We start from the raw sequence: 26028 nt of genomic DNA on the forward strand, positions 1-26028 counted from the left end.
CCTGTCTGCCCCCCAGAGCGCCTGTCTGATGTTACCTGCCTCCTGTTCTCCAGGTGAGAACCAGGAGCCCGAGGCCATGTTCAGACTGAAGTCTGGTGAAGGAAGAAGTTCACTGAGACACACGGCAGTCTGTCTGAGAGAGCTGCAGAACCACGTCAAGCTTCTGGTCAGTTTTGGGGAGAGCGTCAAACGCCCTCAAAACAGGTGAGGCGCGCGCACACACACACACACACACACACACACACACACACACACACACACTATTTGTATGTAGACTAGCAAGCATGTCCCACATGGTGACTGGTTAACCTGTCTTGTGTGTATGTTCTGTCTCCATCAGTGAACCCTGAGGCAGCAGAGAATATGGAGGAGGAGATGGATGAGGACGTTGCTGTGACGCAGAGTGAGGTTAGCTTCACCTGTCCCTGACTCAGGTTAGTTAACTCTCCTCCTGTCCCTGTCCCCTCAGGTTGGTCTCTCTCCTCCTGTCTCTAACCTTGTCCCCTCAGGTTGGGTCTCTCTCCTCCTGTCCTAACCTGTCCCCTCAGGTTGGCCCTCTCCTCCTGTCAGTATCTAACCTGTCCCCTCAGGTTGGTCTCTGTATCTAACCTGTCCCCTGATCAGGTTGGTCTCTACTCCTCCTGTCCGTATCTAACCTGTCCCCTCAGGTTGGTCTCTACTCCTCCTGTCCGTATCTAACCTGTCCCTCAGGTTGGTCTCTACTCCTCCTGTCAGTATCTAACCTGTCCCCTCAGGTTCAGGTCTCTGACCTGTTGGTCTCTACTCCTCCTGTCAGTATCTCACCTGTCCCCTGGACCCTCCTCAGATCTAACCTGTTCAGGTGGTCTCTACTCCTCCTGTCAGTATCTAACCTGTCCCCTCAGGTTGGTCTCTACTCCTACTGTCCTCCTGTCCCTGACTCACGGTTGGTCTCTACTCCTCCTGTCACATCTAACCTGTCCCCTCAGGTTGGTCTCTACTCCTCCTGTCATATCTAACCTGTCCCCTCAGGTTGGTCTCTACTCCTCCTGTCAGTATCTAACCTGTCCCCTCAGGTTGGTCTCTACTTCCTCCTGTCAGTATCTAACCTGTCCCCTCAGGTTGGTCTCTACCTCCTCCTGTCAGTATCTAACCTGTCCCATCACTCAGGTTGGTCTCTCCTCCTCCTGTCAGTATCTAACCTGTCCCCTCAGGTTGGTCTCTCTCCTCCTGTCAGTATCTAACCTGTCTCCTCAGGTTGGTCTCTCCTCCTGTCATTCTAACCTGTCCCTCAGGTTGGTCTCTCTCCTCCTGTCAGTATCTAACCTGTCCCTCAGGTTGGTCTCTCTCCTCCTGTCAGTATCACAACCTGTCTCCTCAGGTTTCTCTACTCTTCCTGTCAGTATCTAACCTGTCCCCTCAGGCTGGTCTCTACTCCTCCTGTCAGTATCTAACCTGTCCCCTCACTGTGCTGCCTTCCTCCTGTCAGTCTAACCTGTCCCCACTCAGGTTGGTCTCTCTCCTCCTGTCAGTATCTAACCTGTCCCCTGACTCAGGTTGGTCTCTCCTCCTGTCAGTATCTAGCCTGTCCCCTCAGGTTGGTCTCTACTCCTCCTGTCAGTATCTAACCTGGGTCCCCTCAGGTTGTCAGTATCTAACCTGTCCCTCTCTCTCCTCCTGTCAGTATCTAACCTGTCCTGACTCAGGTTGGTCTCTCTCCTCTGTCAGTATCTAACCTGTCCCTCAGGTTGGTCTCTCTCCTCCTGTCAGTATCTAACCTGTCCCTGACTCAGGTTGGTCTCTACTCCTCCTGTCAGTATCTAACCTGTATCTCCTCCTCAGGTTGGTCTCTCTCCTCTCCAACCTGTCAGTCTTCCTCTCAGTATCTAACCTGTCCCCTGACTCAGGTTGGTCTCTCTCCTCCTCAGTATCTAGCCTGTCCCACTCAGGTTGGTCTCTCTCTCCTGTCCGTATCTAACCTGTCCCCTCAGGTTGGTCTCTCTCCTCCTGTCAGTATCTAACCTGTCCCCTCAGGTTGGTCTCTCTCCTCCTGTCAGTATCTAACCTGTCCCCTCAGGTTGGTCTCTCTCCTCCTGTCAGTATCTCACCTGTCCCTGACTCAGGTTGGTCTCCTCCTCCTGTCAGTATCTAACCTGTCCCCCTCAGGTTGGTCTCTCTCCTCCTGTCAGTATCTAACCTGTCCCTGACTCAGGTTGGTCTCTACTCCTCCTGTCAGTATCTAACCTGTCCCCCTCAGGTTGGTCTCTACTCCTCCTGTCAGTATCTAACCTGTCCCTGACTCAGGTTGGTCTCTACTCCTCCTGTCAGTATCTAACCTGTCCCTCAGGTTGGTCTCTACTCTCCTGTCAGTATCTAACCTGTCCCCTCAGGTTGGTCTCTCTCTCCTGTCAACTAACCTGTCCCCTGACTCAGGTTGGTCTCTTCCTCCTGTCAGTATCTAACCTGTCCCCTGACTCAGGTTGGTCTCTACTCCTCCTGTCAGTATCTAACCTGTCCCCTCAGGTTGGTCTCTACTCCTCCTGTCAGTGTCTAACCTGTCCCCTGACTCAGGTTGGTCCCCTGTCAGTATCTAACCTGTCCTCTGACTCAGGTTGGTCTTTCCTCCTGGTCAGTATCTAACCTGTCCCTCAGGTTGGTCTCTACTCCTGTCAAAGATCTGGGTCTACCTGTCCCCTGACTCAGTTGGTCTCATCCTCCTGTCAGTATCTAACCTGTCCCTCAGGTTGGTCTCAGTATCTAACCTGTCCCCTGACTCAGGTTGGTCTCTACTCCTCCTGTCAGTATCTAACCTGTCCCTCAGGTTGGTCTCTCTCCTCCTGTCAGTATCTAACCTGTCCCCTGACTCAGGTTGGTCTCTCCTCCTGTCAGCATCTAACCTGTCCCCTGACTCAGGTTGGTCTCTACTCCTCCTGTCAGTATCTAACCTGTCCCCTGTTGGTCTCTCTCCTCCTGTCAGTATCTAACCTGTCCCCTCAGGTTGGTCTCTACTCCTCCTGTCAGTATCTAACCTGTCCCTCAGGTTGGTCTCTACTCCTCCTGTCAGTATCTAACCTGTCCCCTCACCAGGTTGGTCTCTACCTCTGTCAGTATCTAACCTGTCCCCCCAGTTGGTCTCTACTCCTCCTGTCAGTATCTAGTCCTGTCCCCTCAGGTTATCTCTTCCTCCCAGTCGTATCTAACCTGTCCCTCACTCAGGTTGGTCTCTCCTCCTGTCAGTATCTAACCTGTCCCCTCAGGTTGGTCTCTACTCCTCCTGTCAGTATTCAACCTGTCCCTCAGGTTGGTTCTCAGTCACTCCTGCGTGTATTCCAATCTTGTCCCTGACTCAGGTTATTTCTTCCTCCTGCCAGTATCTAACCTGTCCCTCAGGTTGGTCTCTTTACCCTCCTGTCAGTATCTAACCTGTCCCTGACTCAGGTTGTCTTCTCCTGTCAGTATCTAACCTGTCCTCAGGTTATCTCTACTCCTCCTGTCAGTATCTAACCTGTCCCCTCAGGTTGGTCTCTACTCCTCCTGTCAGTATCTAACCTGTCCCCTCAGGTTGGTCTTCATCCTCCTGTCAGTATCTAACCTGTCCCCTCAGGTTGGTCTCTACTCTCCTCTGGGTCAGTATCTAACCTGTCCCCCTCAGGTTGGTCTCTACCTCCTGTCAGTATCTAACCTGTCCTCACTCAGGTTGGTCTCTGCTCCTCCTGATGGTATGTCTTCCCCCCACTGTAAACTAATCTGCTGACAACAGGACAATAAAGCCTTACAGTCTGGTTGTGTCCATGTTGTTTGTGTGGCCCCTGCAGGTGGAGATGGTGAACCCAATGAAGAACAAGTGTGGCTTCACTACTACGACCGGGACGCCATTATGGGGATGATCAAGGCCAGGCAAAACCAGAAGAAGAGATTCACGGTGAACGTGGCTCCTATTAGCTGGTTTAGTCAGTTCATTTACACTCTGTTGTCTTAGTCTGCCTGTTACAATTGGGATCTCTGTCTTATCAGGATGTGATGTCGTCTCTGTCCTGCCCTGTTGCTATAGCACCTTGTCAATCAGGATGTGATGTCGTCTCTCTGTCCTACCCCTGCTGTTTATAGGCACCTTGTCAATCAGGATGTGATGTCGTCTCTGTCCTACCCCTGTTATTTATAGCACCTTGTCAATCGGGATGTGATGTCGTCTCTCTGTCCCTGCCCTGCTGTTATAGCACCTTGTCAATCAGGATGTGATGTCGTCTCTCTGTCCTATCACACAGCCTGCTTTGTCAATCAGGATGTGATGTAGATATCTCACCTACCTGCTATTATGGCACCTTGTCAATCAGGATGTGATGTCGTCTCACAATGTCTCTACCCTGTTGCTATAGCACCTTGTCAATCAGGATGTGATGTTCGTCTCTCTGTCCTACCCCTGTTGTTACTTCGCACCTTGTCAATCAGGATGTGATGTTCGTCTCTCTGTCTGCCTCACTGTCTGGCACCTTGTCAATCAGGAATTGATGTGGTCTCTGGCCCTGCCCTGTGAATATCTGTTGCTTGGCTCAATCAGGATGTGATGTCGTATCTCTGTCTACCCTGTTATAGCACCTTGTCCAATCAGGATGTGATGTCGTCTCTCTGTCCTACCCCTGTTGTTATAGCACCTTGTCAATCAGGATGTGATGTCGTCTCTCTGTCCTACCCTGCTGTTATAGCACCTTGTCAATCAGGATGTGATGTCGTCTCTCTGTCCTACCCTGCTGTTATAGCACCTTGTCAATCAGGATGTGATGTCGTCTCTCTGTCCTACCCTGCTGTTATAGCACCTTGTCAATCAGGATGTGATGTCGTCTCTCTGTCCTACCCTGCTGTTATAGCACCTTGTCAATCAGGATGTGATGTCGTCTCTCTGTCCTACCCTGCTGTTATAGCACCTTGTCAATCAGGATGTGATGTCGTCTCTCTGTCCTACCCTGTTGCTATAGCACCTTGTCAATCAGGATGTGATGTCGTCTCTCTGTCCTACCCTGCTGTTATAGCACCTTGTCAATCAGGATGTGATGTCGTCTCTCTGTCCTACCCTGCTGTTATAGCACCTTGTCAATCAGGATGTGATGTCGTCTCTCTGTCCTACCCTGTTGCTATAGCACCTTGTCAATCAGGATGTGATGTCGTCTCTCTGTCCTACCCTGTTGCTATAGCACCTTGTCAATCAGGATGTGATGTCGTCTCTCTGTCCTACCCTGCTGTTATAGCACCTTGTCAATCAGGATGTGATGTCGTCTCTCTGTCCTACCCTGCTGTTATAGCACCTTGTCAATCAGGATGTGATGTCGTCTCTCTGTCCTACCCTGCTGTTATAGCACCTTGTCAATCAGGATGTGATGTCGTCTCTCTGTCCTACCCTGCTGTTATAGCACCTTGTCAATCAGGATGTGATGTCGTCTCTCTGTCCTACCCTGCTGTTATAGCACCTTGTCAATCAGGATGTGATGTCGTCTCTCTGTCCTACCCTGCTGTTATAGCACCTTGTCAATCAGGATGTGATGTCGTCTCTCTGTCCTACCCTGCTGTTATAGCACCTTGTCAATCAGGATGTGATGTCGCTCTCTGTCCTACCCTGCTGTTGCTGCACCTTTATCAGTGGATGTGATGTAGATGCTCTCTGTCTACCCCACTGCTGTTATAGCACCTTGTCCGTCAGGATGTGATGTCGTCTCTCTGTCCTGCCCTGCTGTTCTCACCTTGTCAATAATCAGGATGTGATGTGTCTCTCATCTTTCTACCCTGCTCTGTTTTCCTCACCTTGTCAATCAGGATGTGATGTTTCTCTCTGTCCTACCCTGCTGTTATAGCACCTTATCAAATCAGGATGTGATGTCGTCTCTGTCCTACCTGCTGTTCAGCACCTTGTCAATCAGGATGTGATGTAGTCCTCTCAGTCCTAACCTGTTGCTATAGCACCTTGTCAATCAGGATGTGATGTCGTCTCTCTGTCCTACCCTGTTGTTATAGCACCTTGTCAATCAGGATCATGATGTCGTCTCTCTGTCCCTGCCTGCGTTATAGCACCTTGTCCAATCAGGATGTCTCCGTCTCTCTGTCTCCGTCCTAACCTACCGTGTCCCAATGGGATGTGATGTCGTCTCTCTGTCTACCCTGCTGTTTTCTCACACTTCATCTAATCAGGATGTGATGTCGTCTCTCGTCCTACCCTGTTGCTATAGCACCTTGTCAATCAGGATGTGATGTCGTCTCTCTGTCCCTACCCTGCTGTTTTCTCCTTGTCAATCAGGATGTGATGATGTGTCTCTCTGTCCTACCCTGCTGTTATAGCACCTTGTCAATCAGGATGGATCTTCCGTCTCTCTGTCCCTGCCCTGTTTGTTATAGCTGTCAATCAGGATGTGATGTCGTCTCTCTGTCCTACCCTGCTGTTATAGCACCTTGTCAATCAGGATGTGATGTCGTCTCTCTGTCACACCCTGTTGCTATAGCACCTTGTCAATCAGGATGTGATGTCGTCTCTCTCCCTGCCCTGTTGTTATAGCAGCTGTGTCAATCAGGATGTGATGTCATCTCTCTGTCCTACCCTGTTGCTATAGCACCTTGTCAATCAGGATGTGATGTCATCTCTCCTGTCCTACCCTGTTGCTATAGCACCTTGTCCAATCAGGATGTGATGTCGTCTCCGTCCTACCCTGTTGCTTAGCACCTTGTCCCAATCAGGATGTGATTGTCGTCTCTGTCCTACCTGCTGTTTTCTCACCTTTGTCAATGGATGTGATGTCGTCTCTCTGTCCCTACCCTGCTGTTTTCTCACCTTGTCAATCAGGATGTGATGTCGTCTCTCTGTCCTACCCCTGTTGTTTTCCTCACCTTGTCAATCAGGATGTGATGTCGTCTCTGATCCCTACCCTGCTGTTATAGAACCTTGTCAATCAGGATGTGATGTCGTCTCTCTGTCCCTGCCCTGTTGCTATAGCACCTTGTCCAATCAGGATGTGATGTCGTCTCTCTCTGTCCCTACCCTGCTGTTTTCTCACCTTGTTTTCCACTTAAACAACTTTGCAGTTAAAACATTAGATTGATTAATTAGCATATTCCTTTTTCTCCACTGATCCCACAGCTGTCCGGTGGTTGGCTGGCAACGCGGACGTGAAGCAGGGAGACCCTGATCCTGAGATCAGATTATGAAGAGACAGATCCTGAGGGTAGACTACCCAGGCACTATTCACAGAATGCAGCCAGCTCATCAAGCCTGACCAATAATAATTAGACTTTTATTTAATTGAGGAAAAAACATTACTTTTTGTTGTGACCAAATGTTATCTTGCTGCTGTGTCTGATCGTATTTGTTCATCACAGAATTGCACTATTCTGAGTTTATATAACAAAACCTCTCTTTATTTATACATAAGGGATTCATATTTTTAGTCAGTTCAATAAAGGTTTATTGGGGGAGCTTAGTGATTACAGCATTGGGCCAGTAACTGAAAGGTTGCTAAATCGAATCCCCTAAGCTGACAAGGTAAAAGAAAATCTGTCATTCTGCCCCTGAATAAGGCAGTTAACCCTTTTTTTCCCTGGTAGGTCGTATTTGTAAATAATAATTTGTTCTTAACTGACTTGCCTAGTTAAATAAAAAAACATTTTAAAAATATCTATGCCTTTGGTGTTGAGAACCTGCAGTTACTGTAATAGACCACAGGGGGCAGTGTCGTCCCTGGAATACACCACAAAGGGATCAGGAGAGGTGACTCAGGTCATGAAGAGAGAAGCTGGATAATCAGCCTACTTATTCTGAGAGAGTTGGGCTGAATGAATCCCAGAGAATGTGGGTTTCCCTAAATACTTACAAACCACAGAAAGATCATGTCTGTAACATACAAAGTGAAAAGATTATTGAATAAATGATGTGGAAATTATCAAATATCTATTTTCAGTTCCATCCTAAAGTAGACCATTTCATTGTGTGAAATCTGTGAATCAATTCAGTTGAGTGATTAAATCTGTCTCCCCTCCCCTCTCCTGCCTCTCTTCTCCTGCCTCTCCTCTCCTGCCTCTCTTCTCCTGCCTCTCCTCTCCTGCCCTCCCCCTGCCTCTCCTCTCCTGCCTCTCCCTCTACTGCCCTCTACTGCCTCTCCCCCTGCCTCTCCTCCCCCTGCCTCTTGCCTACTGCCTCTCTGACTCTCCTCTGCCTGCCTTCTCCTGCCCTATCCCCTACTGCCTCTCCTGCCTCTCCTCTCCTGCCTCTCCCCTGCCTCTCCTCTCCTGCCTCTCCCTCTACTGCCTCTCCTCTCCTGCCTCTCCCCCTGCCTCTCCTCCCCTGCCTCTCCTCTCTGCCTATCCCTCTACTGCCTCTCCTGACTCTCCTCTGCTGCCTCTCCTCTCTTGCCTATCCCTCTACTGCCTCTCCTGACTCTCCCCTGCCTCTCCTCTCTTGCTATCCTCTACTGCCTCTCCTGCCTCTTCTCTCCTGCTCTCTGCCTCTCTGACTCTCCTCTGCTGCCTCTCCTCTCTTGCCTATCCCTCTACTGCCTCTCCTGCCTCTTCTCTCCTGCCTCTCCTCTCCTGCCTCCATGTAAACTGAAGACTCTTTGTTCACAGGACAGAAACAAACAGAGAGTGTGCTGAGATGGAACTAGGTGAAGCTAATCTTTTAATAATCTTACGTCATGTTTTTAATAAGATTTCAGATGCAGCTTTGCTTATTGTTCCCCCACCTCATCTATGACTTCGTTCCAAATGGCACCCTATTCCCTGTGTAGTGCACTACTATTGACCAGGGCCCGTAGAGGTGTTGTTTGGGACAATAACCTCTAAAGGAGTAGGGCATGCCGTACTCACCATTTGCAGACAGAATTGAGAGCGGAGAGAAATGATTTACAGACAAAACTATACAACATTTATTTTGAGTCATTTATTCACATTAAATCGGGGTCAGTTTTGTCATTTAAAAAATCCACCTTTATCTGCTCGTTTTCAACCTAGTTTCATCACAGTTAATTTCACAGCAGTTTTTAGTTTGTGTTGGCAAACCAATGAACACTCACCATTAGTGCCGGCCTGTTCAATCTCTTAGGCCTGGGTCTGAATTATTATACTCCATACTCCCCACTCTGTTTGTCCCAAATGGCACCCCATTCCCTTTAACTGCTTTGGAATGATTGGGGAACAAATAGCCACTTTGGAGGTGACTTTTTAAAACTATTTGAATACAGATTTCAGGAAGTGTGACTACTTATTAAAACTATTTGAATACAGATTTCAGGAAGTGTGACTACTTATTAAAACTATGGGGAATGAGGATAGTTTCGTGAGCCAATGCTAACTAGCATTAGCGCAATGGCTGGGAGTGTATTTGAGATAGATACCCCAGATTTCTAGCCGTTGCGCTAACGTAGTTAAAACTCAAACTTTGAATATAGATTTCAGGGAAGTTCATCTGATTCTTCGATTAAAACTATTGCCCCAAAATCCCCAAGTATCCCTTCAGAAGGGACAGTTTATTAGGAACACAAACAAACCTGCTTATCCACCTTCCTTGGCTGTAGTTGATTCAAGAACAGTTTTGGGATGTTTAGATTTCGAACATAATAGTCATATTTGGTTACTGTTTGATATATAATAACACAAATGTTCTGGTTCCTGTGTAATAAAACTGTAATGACTTTTTTAGAAGCAGCATATTGTTACCTAATATTTGGGGTATGCATTTTAATTGCATAGCGATGAGCTGAAGTTCCAACTACTGTACAGAAGGAACAGTGACGGTTCCTTATTCCACGTTATGTAATGACTCCATTATGATGTCATAAAGACATTTGACTACTGTACAGAAGGAACAGTTTGGTTACTTATTTCACGGAAGTAATGACTCCATTATGATGTCATAAAGACATTTCCAACTACTGTACAGAAGGAACAGTGATGGTTCCTTATTCCACGTTATGTAAAACCATTATGATGTCATAAAGACATTTCACGTTCTGGAAGGAACAGTGACTATTCCTTATTAAAACTATTTGAATATATGATTTCATTATGATGGAAGACATTTCAACTACTGTACAGAAGGAACAGTGATGGTTCCTTATTCCACATTATGTAATGACTCCATTATTTTAAAACATTTCCAACGTACTGATTTCAGAAAAGGAAGTGATGGTTCCTTATTCCACATTATGTTGACTCCATTATGATGTCATAAAGACATTTGACTACTGTATTAAGGAACTATGGTTGAATATTCCAGATTTGTAATGACTCCATTATGATGTTAAAGACATTTGAACTATACAGAAGGAACAGTGATGGTTCCTTATTACGTTATGTAATGACTCCATTATGATGTCATAAGACATTTCCAAGTACAGAAGGAACAGTGATACTTTCCTTATTCCACGTTATGTAATGACTCCATTATGATGTCATAAAGACATTTCCAACTACTGTACAGAAGGAACAGTGATGGTTCCTTATTCCACGTTATGTAATGACTCCATTATGATGTCATAAAAACTATTTCCAACTACTGTACAGAAGGAACAGTGATGGTTACTTATTCCACGTTATGTAATGACTCCATTATGAATAAAGATTTCTTCTGTACAGAAGGTGTGATGGTTCCTTATTCCAAATTATGAATGACTAATGATGTCATAAAGACATTTCCAAAACTTCTGTAAGTTGAGGGATATGCCAATGTCACTAGCATTAGACGCACTACTGGTACAGAAGGAACAGGGATGGTTCCTTATTCCAGATATGTAATGACTCCATTATGATTCATAAAGACGTTGCAACTACTGTACAGAAGGAACATGGTTCCTTATTCCACATTATGTAATGACTCCATTATGATGTCATAACGACATTTCATCTGATTCTGGGAGGAACAGTAATGGTTCCTTATTCCACATTAAATGACCCCAAGATCCCTTCATAAAGGATTATTAGGACATTTCCAACTACTGTACAGAAGGAACAAACGGTTCCTTATTCCAAACGTTCCTGTGTAATACAACTGTAATGACTCCATTATGATGTCATTTTTAAAGACATTTCCAACTACTGTACAGAAGGAACAGTGATGGTTCCTTATTCCACGTTATGTAATGACTCCATTATGATGTCATAAAGACATTTCCAACTACTGTACAGAAGGAACAGTGATGGTTCCTTATTCCACGTTATGTAATGACTCCATTATGATGTCATAAAGACATTTCCAACTACTGTACAGAAGGAACAGTGATGGTTCCTTATTCCATGTTATGTAATGACTCCATTATGATGTCATAAAGACATTTCCAACTACTGTACAGAAGGAACAGTGATGGTTCCTTATTCCACGTTATGTAATGACTCCATTATGATGTCATAAAGACATTTCCAACTACTGTACAGAAGGAACAGTGATGGTTCCTTATTCCACGTTATGTAATGACTCCATTATGATGTCATGAAGACATTTCCAACGTTCTGTGTCCTCTTAACAACAATGACGCTGTTGTCATAATCACAAAGTTACTCCACTTGTATAAGAACCGGATGTCCACGTGTTTTTATAGCTCACTCATTGTAAATGTATATATATTTGTTAGACCACGTTTTGGCAGTTTAAAAATGACTGTTGATTCTATATCCCTTGTGTGTTTAATTATAGGCTTTATGGTATATTAATATCTGAGAGTGCGCAAGTGTGTGAAAATAATCATATATTTAGGACTAATTCAAACTAACTGTTGTCGTTTTTGGTTCTTCCATCAAATATTTGGCAGCTATCAAATATGTTGTATTTACATTTGTTTCAAATAACTTCTATGTTGTTTATATTGTATTTATTTATTTATTTTAATCCCAGGCCTGTACAGAAGGAACATTGATGGTCCCCCATTATGATGTCATAAAGGGAGGCCTTTGGTAGTCCGTCATTGTAAATAAGAATTTGTTTTTAACTGACTTGCCTAGTTAAATAAAGGATAAATAAATAAAAAATAGCTTCAAAAATATATATTGTTTGGTTTTCTAAAGGTATTCCAAATAAGTTCAAATTGTTTTCTGAGACCTGTATATGAATATAAAAATAAAATAAATAGTTGCATTTTAGTTTTAAACTATATTTGACTACCTTGAGTATTTGAAAAGTTGTTGCAACTGTTTCCCGCCCGATCTGGTGTACTACTTTGACTCGCGCCCTATGAGCCCTGGTCAAATGAATACGCCTGTAGGGAATAGGTGCAATTTGGGACAATAAAAACTACCCAGGCTAAAAAAGCATGCAATGGAAAGTAGATAAGTAGATACAGTATCTGGAACAGAACAGGTCCTGGAATCAGGTTAAAAACCTGTTTGTTTTTTAAAGACAACAATAACTCCCTGCTCGGAGTAAGTTTTAGGATGTTATTCAGACACTGCCCAGACAAAATCATCTCATAATAACAGTTTACCTCGGCTGGTAATCACGACAGTTTGACGTACCGCAAAGGAAATATAGCGATGACGTTCGTTGACATTGTTGAAAATGATGGGAATAACCCATCGCTTTCAGAGTGAATGTGGGACTGCATGCAATGGTACAACCTTTCACATAATTTTCGCTTGACACGATCGCTTTACAACACTCTTAATTATTTTAATTTTAATCTTAATTATTTTTGACTAATATGTTGCCATTTCTTTTAACCAATACTGATGGTTGTTATAAAAAGCCTTATAGGTTGTTGTGATGTCTTGGATAACTGTCTTCATCATGTTCATAGTTGTATTATTATTTGTATGCAGTGCGCAGTTAACCGGAGGACTCATTTGAAGCGTCGTAATTTTGACCCCCTTCAGGCGGAATCATCAACTAGACTCAGCCCTGCGGGCCGATTCTTTTCTCCAGCGGATTGGTAGGAGGGCAGGAACATAATTACGAATCATTTGTGGACTGCAAATTGACCGCAAGAAGCACACACAGAAAGAATGTTAGACTAAAAACATAAATATTTCAAACCCTTGCGCGTACATTTTGTATTCATCACTTGTCTCTCTATTCTGTGTGAGAATACAGATTTCTTAAATTAAAATGACTTGGAGCTGATTTCCTGCTGTTTTACAGACTTATGTCCAACTAATATATATATATATCAGTTTTTAATTTCAGTTTTAATTTGTTAAAAAAGTTTGAAATATCCAATAAATGTCATTCCACTTCATGATTGTGTCCCACTTGTTGATTCTTCACAAAAAAAATACAGTTTTATATCTTTATGTTTGAAGCCTGAAATGTGGCAAAGGTCGCAAAGTTCAAGGGGGCCGAATACTTTCGCAAGGCACTGTGTGTATATATATATTTATATATATATATATTTGCGGTTTTACTTGGCCCCCAAGCTTAAAACAAATAAATTAATATATGTATATTAGTCCTAAACTTGGGGGCCAAGTAAAACCACTTTGGTCTGCTGGCCGCAGGTTGGGGAACCTTGCCCAAGGTGTGATTTAATTCAAATAGACATTCCCAACGAAGACATAGTTTTGACCAAGGTGTGATTTCATTCAAATAGACATTCCCAACGAAGACATAGTTTTGACCAAGGTGTGATTTCATTCAAATAGACATTCCCAACGAAGACATAGTTTTGACCAAGGTGTGATTTCATTCAAATAGACATTCCCAACGAAGACATAGTTTTGACCAAGGTGTGATTTCATTCAAATAGACATTCCCAACGAAGACATAGTTTTGACCAAGGTGTGATTTCATTCAAATAGACATTCCCAACGAAGACATGGTTTTGACCAAGGTGTGATTTCATTCAAATAGACATTCCCAACGAAGACATAGTTTTGACCAAGGTGTGATTTCATTCAAATAGACATTCCCAACGAAGACATAGTTTTGACCAAGGTGTGATTTCATTCAAATAGACATTCCCAACGAAGACATAGTTTTGACCAAGGTGTGATTTCATTCAAATAGACATTCCCAACGAAGACATAGTTTTGACCAAGGTGTGATTTCATTCAAATAGACATTCCCAACGAAGACATAGTTTTGACCAAGGTGTGATTTCATTCAAATAGACATTCCCAACGAAGACATAGTTTTGCCCAAGGTGTGATTTCATTCAAATAGACATTCCCAACGAAGACATGGTTTTGACCAAGGTGTGATTTCATTCAAATAGACATTCCCAACGAAGACATGGTTTTGACCAAGGTGTGATTTCATTCAAATAGACATTCCCAACGAAGACATAGTTTTGACCAAGGTGTGATTTCATTCAAATAGACATTCCCAACGAAGACATAGTTTTGACCAAGGTGTGATTTCATTCAAATAGACATTCCCAACGAAGACATGGTTTTGACCAAGGTGTGATTTCATTCAAATAGACATTCCCAACGAAGACATGGTTTTGACCAAGGTGTGATTTCATTCAAATAGACATTCCCAACGAAGACATAGTTTTGACCAAGGTGTGATTTCATTCAAATAGACATTCCCAACGAAGACATAGTTTTGACCAAGGTGTGATTTCATTCAAATAGACATTCCCAACGAAGACATAGTTTTGACCAAGGTGTGATTTCATTCAAATAGACATTCCCAACGAAGACATAGTTTTGACCAAGGTGTGATTTCATTCAAATAGACATTCCCAACGAAGACATAGTTTTGACCAAGGTGTGATTTCATTCAAATAGACATTCCCAACGAAGACATAGTTTTGACCAAGGTGTGATTCCATTCAAATAGACATTCCCAACGAAGACATAGTTTTGACCAAGGTGTGATTTCATTCAAATAGACATTCCCAACGAAGACATAGTTTTGACCAAGGTGTGATTTCATTCAAATAGACATTCCCAACGAAGACATAGTTTTGACCAAGGTGTGATTTCATTCAAATAGACATTCCCAACGAAGACATAGTTTTGACCAAGGTGATGTTGACGCTCCAAATAACATGAGGCAGGTAATTAAACAATAGAAAGAAAAAACACTTTATTTATTTAAGTATTTCGGCATAAATTGCGAAATAGACCTTGTGGAATCATTGTCAAAGAGATACTGTTATACGTAGATCTAGATACTGTTATACGTAGATATAGATACTGTTACATGTAGATCTAGATACTGTTACATGTAGATGTAGATACTGTTACATGTAGATCTAGATACTGTTGCATGTAGATCTAGATACTGTTACATGTAGATCTAGATACTGTTGCACGTAGATCTAGATACTGTTACATGTAGTAGATCTAGATACTGTTACCCGTAGATCTAGATACTGTTACACGTAGAACTAGATACTGTTACATGTAGATCTAGATACTGTTACATGTAGATCTAGATACTGTTACATGTAGATCTAGATACTGTTACATGTAGATCTAGATACTGATCTGATACATGTAGATATAGATACTGTTACCCGTAGATCTAGATACTGTTACATGTAGATCTAGATACTGTTACATGTAGATATAGATACTGTTATCCCATGTAGATCTAGATACTGTTACATGTAGATCTAGATACTGTTACATGTAGATCTAGATACTGTTATATGTAGATCTAGATACTGTTACACGTAGATCTAGATACTGTTACATGTAGATCTAGATACTGTTACCCGTAGATCTAGATACTGTTGCATGTAGATCTAGATACTGTTACATGTAGATATAGATACTGTTACCCGTAGATCTAGATACTGTTACATGTAGATCTAGATACTGTTACATGTAGATCTAGATACTGTTATACGTAGATCTAGATACTGTTACATGTAGATCTAGATACTGTTACATGTAGATCTAGATACTGTTACATGTAGATCTAGATACTGTTATACTGTTAGATCTAGATACTGTTACACGTAGATCTAGATACTGTTACCCGTAGATCTAGATACTGTTACACGTAGATCTAGATACTGTTACACGTAGATCTAGATACTGTTACACGTAGATCTAGATACTGTTACACGTAGATCTAGATACTGTTACACGTAGATCTAGATACTGTTACACGTAGATCTAGATACTGTTACACGTAGATCTAGATACTGTTACCCGTAGATCTAGATACTGTTACACGTAGAACTAGATACTGTTACACGTAGATCTAGATACTGTTATACGTAGATCTAGATACTGTTATACGTAGATCTAGATACTGTTACACGTAGATCTAGATACTGTTATACGTAGATCTAGATACTGTTACATGTAGATCTAGATACTGTTATACGTAGATCTAGATACTGTTATACGTAGATCTAGATACTGTTACATGTAGATCTAGATACTGTTATACGTAGATCTAGATACTGTTATACGTAGATCTAGATACTGTTACATGTAGATCTAGATACTGTTATACGTAGATCTAGATACTGTTATACGTAGATCTAGATACTGTTACATGTAGATCTAGATACTGTTACCCGTAGATCTAGATACTGTTACACGTAGATCTAGATACTGTTACACGTAGATCTAGATACTGTTACCCGTAGATCTAGATACTGTTACACGTAGAACTAGATACTGTTACACATAGATCTAGATACTGTTACCCGTAGATCTAGATACTGTTACCCGTAGATCTAGATACTGTTACCCGTAGATCTAGATACTGTTACACGTAGATCTAGATACTGTTACACGTAGATACTAGATACTGTTACACGTAGATATAGATACTGTTACCCGGAGATCTAGATACTGTTACCCGTAGATCTAGATACTGTTACACTAGAGATCTAGATACTGTTACACGTAGATCAGATACTGCGAACTCCAAAGATCTAGATACTGTTACACGTAGATCTAGATACTGTTACATGTAGATCTAGATACTGTTACCCGTAGATCTAGATACTGTTACACGGATACTGTTACCCAGAACTAGATACTGTTACATGTAGATCTAGATACTCTTACCCGTAGATCTAGATACTGTTACACGTAGATATAGATACTGTTACTTGTAGATTCAGATCATATAGAAATATAAAAACTCCAAAGCAGCGCCACTCTAAAGCAGCGGAACTCCAAAGCAGCGGAATTCCAAAGCAGCGGAACTCCAAAGCAGCGGAACTCCAAAGCAGCGGAATTCCAAAGCAGCCAAAGTTACCCAGCTAGGAACTCCAAAGCAGCGGAACTCTAAAGCAGCGGAACTCTAAAGCAGCGGAACTCTAAAGCAGCGGAACTCCAAAGCAGCGGAACCCAAAGCAGCGGAACTCCAAAGCAGCGGAACTCCAAAGCAGCGGAACTCTAAAGCAGCGGAACTCTAAAGCAGTGGAACTCTAAAGCAGTGGAACTCCAAAGCAGCGGAACTCCAAAGCAGCGGAACTAGAACCAAAGCAGCGGAACTCCAAAGCAGCTGGAACTCAGCAGCGGAACTCCAAAGCAGGAACTCCAAAGCAGGAACTACAAAGCAGCGGAACTCCAAAGCAGTGGAACTCCAAAGCAATGCTTCATGCATAGATTTTTTTAACCTAAGAGTAGGAGTAAAATATTTTCAGCACTTACCACCAATTTTCTAATCTGAGACGCTTTGTAGATATGGGCCCAGAGCATATCAGCATATCAGTAATACAATAGAGGACAGGATGTAGAGACTGTTCCTGGAACAGAACACCTGTATCAATCCTACAATAAATCAAATCAAATCAAATTTATTTATATAGCCCTTCGTACATCAGTAGAGCTGATGTTATCTCAAAGTGCTGTACAGAAACCCAGCCTAAAACCCCAAACAGCAAACAATGCAGGTGTAAAAGCACGGTGGCTAGGAAAAACTCCCTAGAAAGGCCAAAACCTAGGAAGAAACCTAGAGAGGAACCGGGCTATGTGGGGTGGCCAGTCCTCTTCTGGCTGTGCCGGGTAGAGATTATAACAGAACATGACCAAGATGTTCAAATGTTCATAAATGACCAGCATGGTCGAATAATAATAAGGCAGAACAGTTGAAACTGGAGCAGCAGCAGTCAGGTGGAATGGGGACAGCAAGGAGCCATCATGTCAGGTAGTCCTGGGGCACTGTCCTAGGGCTCAGGTCCTCCGAGAGAGAAAGAAAGAGAGAATTAGAGAGCATATGTGGGGTGGCCAGTCCTCTTCTGGCTGTGATCGGTGTGGAGATTATAACAGAACGTGGCCAAGATGTTCAAATGTTCATAAATGACCAGCATGGTTGAATAATAGTAAGGCAGAACAGTTGAAACTGGAGCAGATAACTGCATGGCCAGGTGGACTGGGGACAGCAAGGAGTCCTCATGTCAGGTAGTCCTGGGACATGGTCCTAGGGCCCAGGCCAGTTGAAACTGGAGCAGCAGCATGGCCAGGTGGACTGGGGACAGCAAGGAGTCATCATGTCAGGTAGTCCTGGGGCATGGTCCTAGGGCTCAGCTCCTCTCTCGAGAGAGAGAAGAAAGAGAGAAGGAGAGAATTAGAGACATCACATCTTAGATTCACACAGGACACCGAATAGGACAGGAGAAGTACTCAGATATAACAAACTGACTTCAGCATCCCCTAGACACATAAAACTACTGCAGCATAAATACTGAGGCTGAGACAGGAGGGGTCAGGACACTGTGGCCCCATCTCGAGGCAACTCCAAACAGGGCCAAACAGGAAGGATATATACATAACTCTAATAGAGAGGACAGGACTGTAGAGACTGTTCCTGGAACAGAACAGAACACCTGAGTCAATCCTACAATAGAGGAGACAGGACTCTAGAGACTGTTCTCTGGAACAGAACAGAACACCTGAGTCAACTCCTACAATCAGAGAGGACAGGACTGTAGAGACTGTTCCTTTCAGCAACCCCAAACAGAACAGCGGTATCCATCCTACAATAGAGAGGACAGGACAGAACATTTTTTAAATAGAGACTGTTCCTGGAACAGAACAGAACACCTGTATCAATCCTACAATAGAGTTTCTGGTGAGACAGGACTGTAGAGACTGTTCCTGAACAGAACAGAACACCGGTATCAATCCTACAATAGAGGAGACAGGACTGTATAGACTGTTCCTGGAACAGAACACCGGTATCAATCACATTAGGATGGACATGAGCAGAAAAATGAGTTTTCTGGGGACGTTTGTTGTCTACAATGAGAAAAGTGGTTTTTTGATCTGAGGACATCTCACCTCCTTTCATCCCTCTTGAACACAGTATCTCTCCTCATACAGAGACTGATGTTAGGCCACACAGACAGTGGAGGGGATAAACACACACACACACACATACAGTGACACACTCTCCGGTATATCTCTGAAAGACAGTGTAGGAGTGTTTTATTGTGTCAGTGGGAGCCAATACCTGCCTTCCCCCTCCATTTTCTTTCCCAACTCTCCTTATTTAACACCATAGGAATGTCCTCTAGATAGCAGCATGGACAGGAGGACGGCTGAGGGAGTCTTTTGTGACCTTGACTATCAGTAGCACCACTAGACCCCCTTAACTGTGTATAAACTGCTACAGCATCGGGAGGAGAGCCTTCAACTGTCTCTCACCGTAGCTGGCTGGCAATAGTGACTACATTTTATGGGGAGAAACGAAGAAGGGGACAGACAGTACATTTTTAAGCAGCTAAAAATTATTAAAATAACCATTCAGAAAGTGCTGCAAAAAAAAGGGGTTTCCTGTTGCATCTAACCTCTCTCTCTAAGTGGTGGTTGTGTTCTGTTTCTGTGTGACTTCAGGACATCTCACCTACATCTTTCTCTCTCTAAGTGGTTGTGTTCTGTTTCTGTGTGACTTCAGGACATCTCACCTACATCTTCTCTCTCTCTAAGTGGTTGTGTTCTGTTTCTGTGTGACTTCAGGACATCTCACCTACATCTTCTCTCTCTCTAAGTGGTTGTGTTCTGTTTCTGTGTGACTTCAGGACATCTCACCTACGTCTTCTCTCTCTCTAAGTGGTTGTGTTTCTGTGTGACTTCAGGACATCTCACCTACGTCTTCTCTCTCTCTAAGTGGTTGTGTTTCTGTGTGACTTCAGGACATCTCACCTACATCTTCTCTCTCTCTCTAAGTGGTTGTGTTTCTGTGTGACTTCAGGACATCTCACCTGCATCTTCTCTCTCTACCTAAGTGGTTGTGTTTCTGTGTGACTTGACATCTCACCTGCATCTTCTCTCTCTCTCTAAGTGGTTGTGTTTCTGTGTGACTTCAGGACATCTCACCTGCATCTTCTCTCTCTCTAAGTGGTTGTGTTTCTGTGTGACTTCAGGACATCTCACCTGCATCTTCTCTCTACCTAAGTGGTTGTGTTTCTGTGTGACATCTCACCTGCATCTTCTCTCTCTCTCTAAGTGGTTGTGTTTCTGTGTGACTTCAGGACATCTCACCTACATCTTCTCTCTCTCTAAGTGGTTGTGTTTCTGTGTGACTTCAGGACATCTCACCTGCATCTTCTCTCTCTCTAAGTGGTTGTGTTTCTGTGTGACTTCAGGACATCTCACCTGCATCTTCTCTCTCTCTCTAAGTGGTTGTGTTTCTGTGTGACTTCAGGACATCTCACCTGCGTCTTCTCTCTCTACCTAAGTGGTTGTGTTTCTGTGTGACTTCAAGACATCTCACCTACGTTGTGACTGATAGCAGCAGGCGCTGCAGGAGGACAGCTGGGAGATTGTCTCGTCTCCAGCAGTTTTCTAAGTGGGGCCATTTAGATCCGTTTCCTGTGTACAGATGTAGCGTCGGGAGGAGAGACCTTCAGCTGTCTCAATGACTGGCTGTATGACCATATGTCAATGGAAATTCATCATACCACGTCTATCCTGTTTATATCCCATATCAACTTTATTAAAAAAAAATATATATATATAAATGTATTTAATCTTTATTTACCTAGGCAAGTCAGTTAAGAACAAATTATTATTCCATCTTCCTAAATGGTTGTTTGCTGTCTGAGTGAGTGATTTTAGAGTAGTGTTCTGAAATGTTTTTAACACTGAGTCAGAGTAGTGTTCTGAGATGTTTTTAACACTGAGTCAGAGTAGTGTTCTGAAATGTTTTTAACACTGAGTCAGAGTAGTGTTCTGAGATGTTTTAACACTGAGTCAGAGCAGTGTTCTGAGATGTTTTTAACACTGAGTCAGAGTAGTGTTCTAAGATGTTTTTAACACTGAGTCATAGTAGTGTTCTGAGATGTTTTTAACACTGAGTCAGAGTAGTGTTCTGAGATGTTTTTAACACTGAGTCAGAGTAGTGTTCTGAGATGTTTTAACACTGAGTCAGAGTAGTGTTCTGAGATGTTTTTAACACTGAGTTTTAACACTGAGTCAGAGTAGTGTTCTGAGATGTTTTTAACACTGAGTCAGAGTAGTGTTCTGAGATGTTTTTAACACTGAGTCAGAGTAGTGTTCTGAGATGTTTTTAACACTGAGTCAGAGTAGTGTTCTGAGATGTTTTTAACACTGAGTCAGAGTAGTGTTCTGAGATGTTTTTAACACTGAGTCAGAGTAGTGTTCTGAGATGTTTTTAACACTGAGTCAGAGTAGTGTTCTGAGATGTTTTTAACACTGAGTCAGAGTAGTGTTCTGAGATGTTTTTAACACTGAGTCAGAGTAGTGTTCTGAGATGTTTTTAACACTGAGTCAGAGTAGTGTTCTGAGATGTTTTTAACACTGAGTCATAGTAGTGTTCTGAGATGTTTTAACACTGAGTCAGAGTAGTGTTCTGAAATGTTTTTAACACTGAGTCAAATAGTAGTGTTCTGAGATGTTTTAACACTGAGTCAGAGTAGTGTTCTGAGATGTTTTTAACACTGAGTCAGAGTAGTGTTCTGAGATGTTTTTAACACTGAGTCAGAGTAGTGTTCTGAGATGTTTTTAACACTGAGTCAGAGTAGTGTTTTGAGATCTTTCCCATTTAGAGATGCCCCCAAGAATTCCAACATTGTGTGAGGAACCCAGTTTACCAAACGCCAGATCTGTAATGCCTACAGGAGAATAGTGCTCTTTCCAACACACAGGAAGATGCAAGGTTTTAGCATGACATTATCAGGTCAGGTGTCTTCTCCTTTAAGTTAGGTTTCAGACACTTCCATAAACTGAAATAGCAGTTTTCTTTTCACGATCCCTTAACTCTTTCTTGGCAGGCGACCAGCAGAGGGTTTATGGTTGGTTGGGTTAATAGCTAGCAGTTCTTTCCCAGGTAGCAGTGGGTTTATAGTTGGTTGGGTTAATAGCTAGCAGTTCTTTCCCAGGTAGCAGAGGGTTTATAGTTGGTTGGGTTAATAGCTAGCAGTTCTTTCCCAGGTAGCAGTGGGTTTATAGTTGGTTGGGTTAATAGCTAGCAGTTCTTTCCCAGGTAACAGAGGGTTTATAGTTGGTTGGGTTAATAAGCAGTTCTTTCCCAGGTAGTAGAGGGTTTATAGTTGGTTGGGTTAATAGCTAGCAGTTCTTTCCCAGGTAGCAGTGGGTTTATAGTTGGTTGGGTTAATAGCTAGCAGTTCTTTCCCAGGTAGCAGAGGGTTTATAGTTGGTTGGGTTAATAGCTAGCAGTTCTTTCCCAGGTAACAGGGGTTTATAGTTAGTTGGGTTAATAGCTAGCATTTCTTTCCCAGATAGCAGTGGGTTTATAGTTGGTTGGGTTAATAGCTAGCAGTTCTTTCCCAGGTAGCAGAGGGTTTATAGTTGGTTGGGTTAAGGTAGCTAGCAGTTCTTTCCCAGGTAGCAGTGGGTTTATAGTTGGTTGGGTTAATAGCAGGTAGCAGTTCTTTCCCAGGTAGCAGTGGGTTTATAGTTGGTTGGGTTAATATCTAGCAGTTCTTTCCCAGGTAGCAGTGGGTTTATAGTTGGTTGGGTTAATAGCTAGCAGTTCTTTCCCAGGTAGCAGTGGGTTTATAGTTGGTTGGGTTAATAACAGTTCTTTCCCAGGTAGCAGTGGGTTTATAGTTGGTTGGGTTAATAACGGTTATTTCCCAGGTAGCAGTGGGTTTATAGTTGGTTGGGTTAATAGCTAGCATTTCTTTCCAGGTAGCAGTGGGTTTATAGTTGGTTGGGTTAATAGCTAGCAGTTCTTTCCCAGGTAGCAGTGGGTTTATAGTTGGTTGGGTTAATAACAGTTCTTTCCCAGGTAGTAGAGGGTTTATAGTTGGTTGGGTTAATAGCTAGCATTTTTTCCAGGTAGCAGTGGGTTTATAGTTGGTTGGGTTAATAGCTAGCAGTTCTTTCCCAGGTAGCAGTGGGTTTATAGTTGGTTGGGTTAATAGCTAGCAGTTCTTTCCCAGGTAGTAGAGGGTTTATAGTTGGTTGGGTTAATAACGGTTATTTCCCAGCTAGCAGTGGGTTTATAGTTGGTTGGGTTAATAGCTAGCATTTCTTTCCAGGTAGCAGTGGGTTTATAGTTGGTTGGGTTAATAGCTAGCAGTTCTTTCCCAGGTAGCAGAGGGTTTATAGTTGGTTGGGTTAATAACAGTTCTTTCCCAGGTAGCAGTGGGTTTATAGTTGGTTGGGTTAATAACAGTTCTTTCCCAGGTAGCAGTGGGTTTATAGTTGGTTGGGGTTAATAACAGTTCTTTCCCAGGTAGCAGTGGGTTTATAGTTGGTTGGGTTAATAGCTAGCATTTCTTTCCCCAGGTAGCAGTGGGTTTATAGTTGGCTGGGTTAATAACAGTTCTTTCAGGTAGTAGAGGGTTTATAGTTGGTTAGGTTAATAGCTAGCAGTGGGTTTATAGTTGGTTGGGTTAATGGCTAACAGTTCTTTCCCAGTAGCAGTGGGTTTATAGTTGGTTGGGTTAATAAGCAGTTCTTTCCCAGGTAGCAGTGGGTTTATAGTTGGTTGGGTTAATAACAGTTTCTTTTAGGTAGTAGGGTTTATAGTTGGTTGGGTTAATAACAGTTATTTCCCATAGCAGTGGGTTTTATAGTTGGTTGGGTTAATAACGGGTTATTTCCTTGAACATTGCTGTCTTTCATTCGCCCTGTAATCCAGTGAATGTTTCTTCTGGACAACAGCCAGGCCGTTCCCCACTACACTATAGGGAGTAGGATGTAATCTGGAGGCATATACACCATTTGCATACATCAATCTGTGTGTGTTATAGAGCACCTAGGGAGGGTGGCACAGGAGGAACCTGCCTTTTGAGATGGCTGTCTTGTGCACAACCCTTATCCACCCACACACATACAATGTGTACAGAGCATTCAGAAAGTATTCAGACCCCGTAACTTTTTTCACATTTTGTTAGGTTACAGCTTTATCCTAAAATGGATATATATATATATTTTTTTATCTTCAGCAATCTACACACAATACCCCATAATGACAAAGTGAAAACAGGTTTTTTTCAAAAGTTTTGCAAATGTATTACAAATTAAAAACAGATACTTAATTTACATAAGTATTCAGACCTTTTGCTATGAGACTCGAAACGGAGCTCAGGTGCTTCCTGTTTTCATTGATAATCTTTGAGATGTTTCTACAACTTGATAGGAGTCCACCTGTGGTAAATTAAATAGATTGGACATCATTTGGAAAGGCACACACCTGTCTATATAAGGTCCCACAGTTGACAGTGCATGTCAGACCAAAAAACAAGCGTTCCGAGACAGGATTGTGTCTAGGCACAGATCTGGGGAAGGGTAACCAACATTTTTTTGCAGCATTGAAGGTCTCCAAGAACACAGTGGCCTCCATCATTCTTAAATGGTTTGTAACCACCTGTAAGACTCTTTCTAGAGCTGGCTGCCCGGCCAACCTGGTAATCTGGGGAGAAGGGCCTTGGTCAGGGAGGTGAACAAGAACCCGATGGTCTCTCTGACAGAGATCAAGAGTTTCTTCTGTGGAGATGGGGAGAACCTTCCAGAAGGACAACCATCTCTGCAGCTCTCCAGTAATCAGGCCTTTATGGTAGAGGGGCCAGACATGACAGCCCGCTTGGAGTTTGCCAAAAAGGCACCTTGGGGCGGCAGGGTTGCCCCTGAGTGGTTAGAGCGTTGGACTGTTATCCGAAGGTTGCAAGTTGAAATCCCGAGCTGACAAGGTACAAATCTGTCGTTCTGCCATTGGTCCCTGGTAGGCCGTCATTGAAAATAAGAATGTTCTTAACTGACTTGCCTAGTTAAATAAAAGATAAAATCAAAAATAAATAAAGACACTCAAGATTCTGTGGTCTGATAAACCAATATTGAAATCTTTTGCCTGAATGCCAAGTGTCACGTCTAGAGGAAACCTGGCACCATCCTACGGTGAAGCATGGTGGTGGCAGCATCATGCTGTGGGGATGTTTTTCAGCGGCAGGAACTGGGAGACTAGTCAGGATCGAGGCAAGATGAACGGAGCAAAGTGCAGAGATCCTGATGAAAACCGAAGGTTCACCTTCCAACAGGACAACGACCCTAAGCACACAGCCAAGACAACGCAGGAGTGGCTTCGGGACAAGTCTCTGAATGTTCTTGAGTGGCCCAACCACAGCCCGGACATGAACCCGATCAAACATCTCTGGAGAAACCTAAAAACAACTGTACAGTGACGCTCCCCATCCAACCTGACAGAGCTTGAGAGGATCTGTAGAGAAGAATGGGAGAAACTCCCCAAATACAGGTGTGCCAAGCTTGTAGCATCAAACCCAAGAAGACTCCCGAAATCTGTAACCACTGCCAAAAGGTGCTTCAACAAAGGGTCTGCATTGAAAATGTCATTAATATTTCAGTTTATTATCAATAATCAATAAATTAGCAAAAATATTGTGTATAGATTGACATTTGAATGCATTTTAGAATAAGGTTGATAAGTCGAGGGGGTCTGGAATACTTTCCGAATGCACTGTACACACAAACCCACGTATAACTAACCTTGTGGGGACTTAATTCAGTCCCGATCAACATCCTATTTTCACTAACCCCTAAACCTAACCCTTAACCTTAAACTGAACCTCTAACACTGAACATAATTCTAACCCCAATTCTAACCTGAACTCTAAACCTCCTAGAAATAGCATTAGACCTTTTCGGTTTGTTTACTATTATTGTGGGGGCTTCTGGTCCCCATAAGTATAGTTAAACACGTCCACAAACACACACACACACACA

At 43.0% G+C, this 26028-nt stretch overlaps 1 pseudogene; it reads left to right on the forward strand.

The window, feature by feature from the left end:
- The first annotated feature begins 53 nt into the window (after positions 1 to 53).
- Positions 54 to 7164, forward strand: LOC127917241 (E3 SUMO-protein ligase NSE2-like; annotated as a pseudogene).
- Positions 7165 to 26028: the final 18864 nt, after the last annotated feature.

The sequence above is a fragment of the Oncorhynchus keta genome, unplaced genomic scaffold (genome assembly GCF_023373465.1).
Source record: "Oncorhynchus keta strain PuntledgeMale-10-30-2019 unplaced genomic scaffold, Oket_V2 Un_contig_11023_pilon_pilon, whole genome shotgun sequence".
Classification (NCBI taxonomy): Eukaryota; Metazoa; Chordata; class Actinopteri; order Salmoniformes; family Salmonidae; genus Oncorhynchus; species Oncorhynchus keta.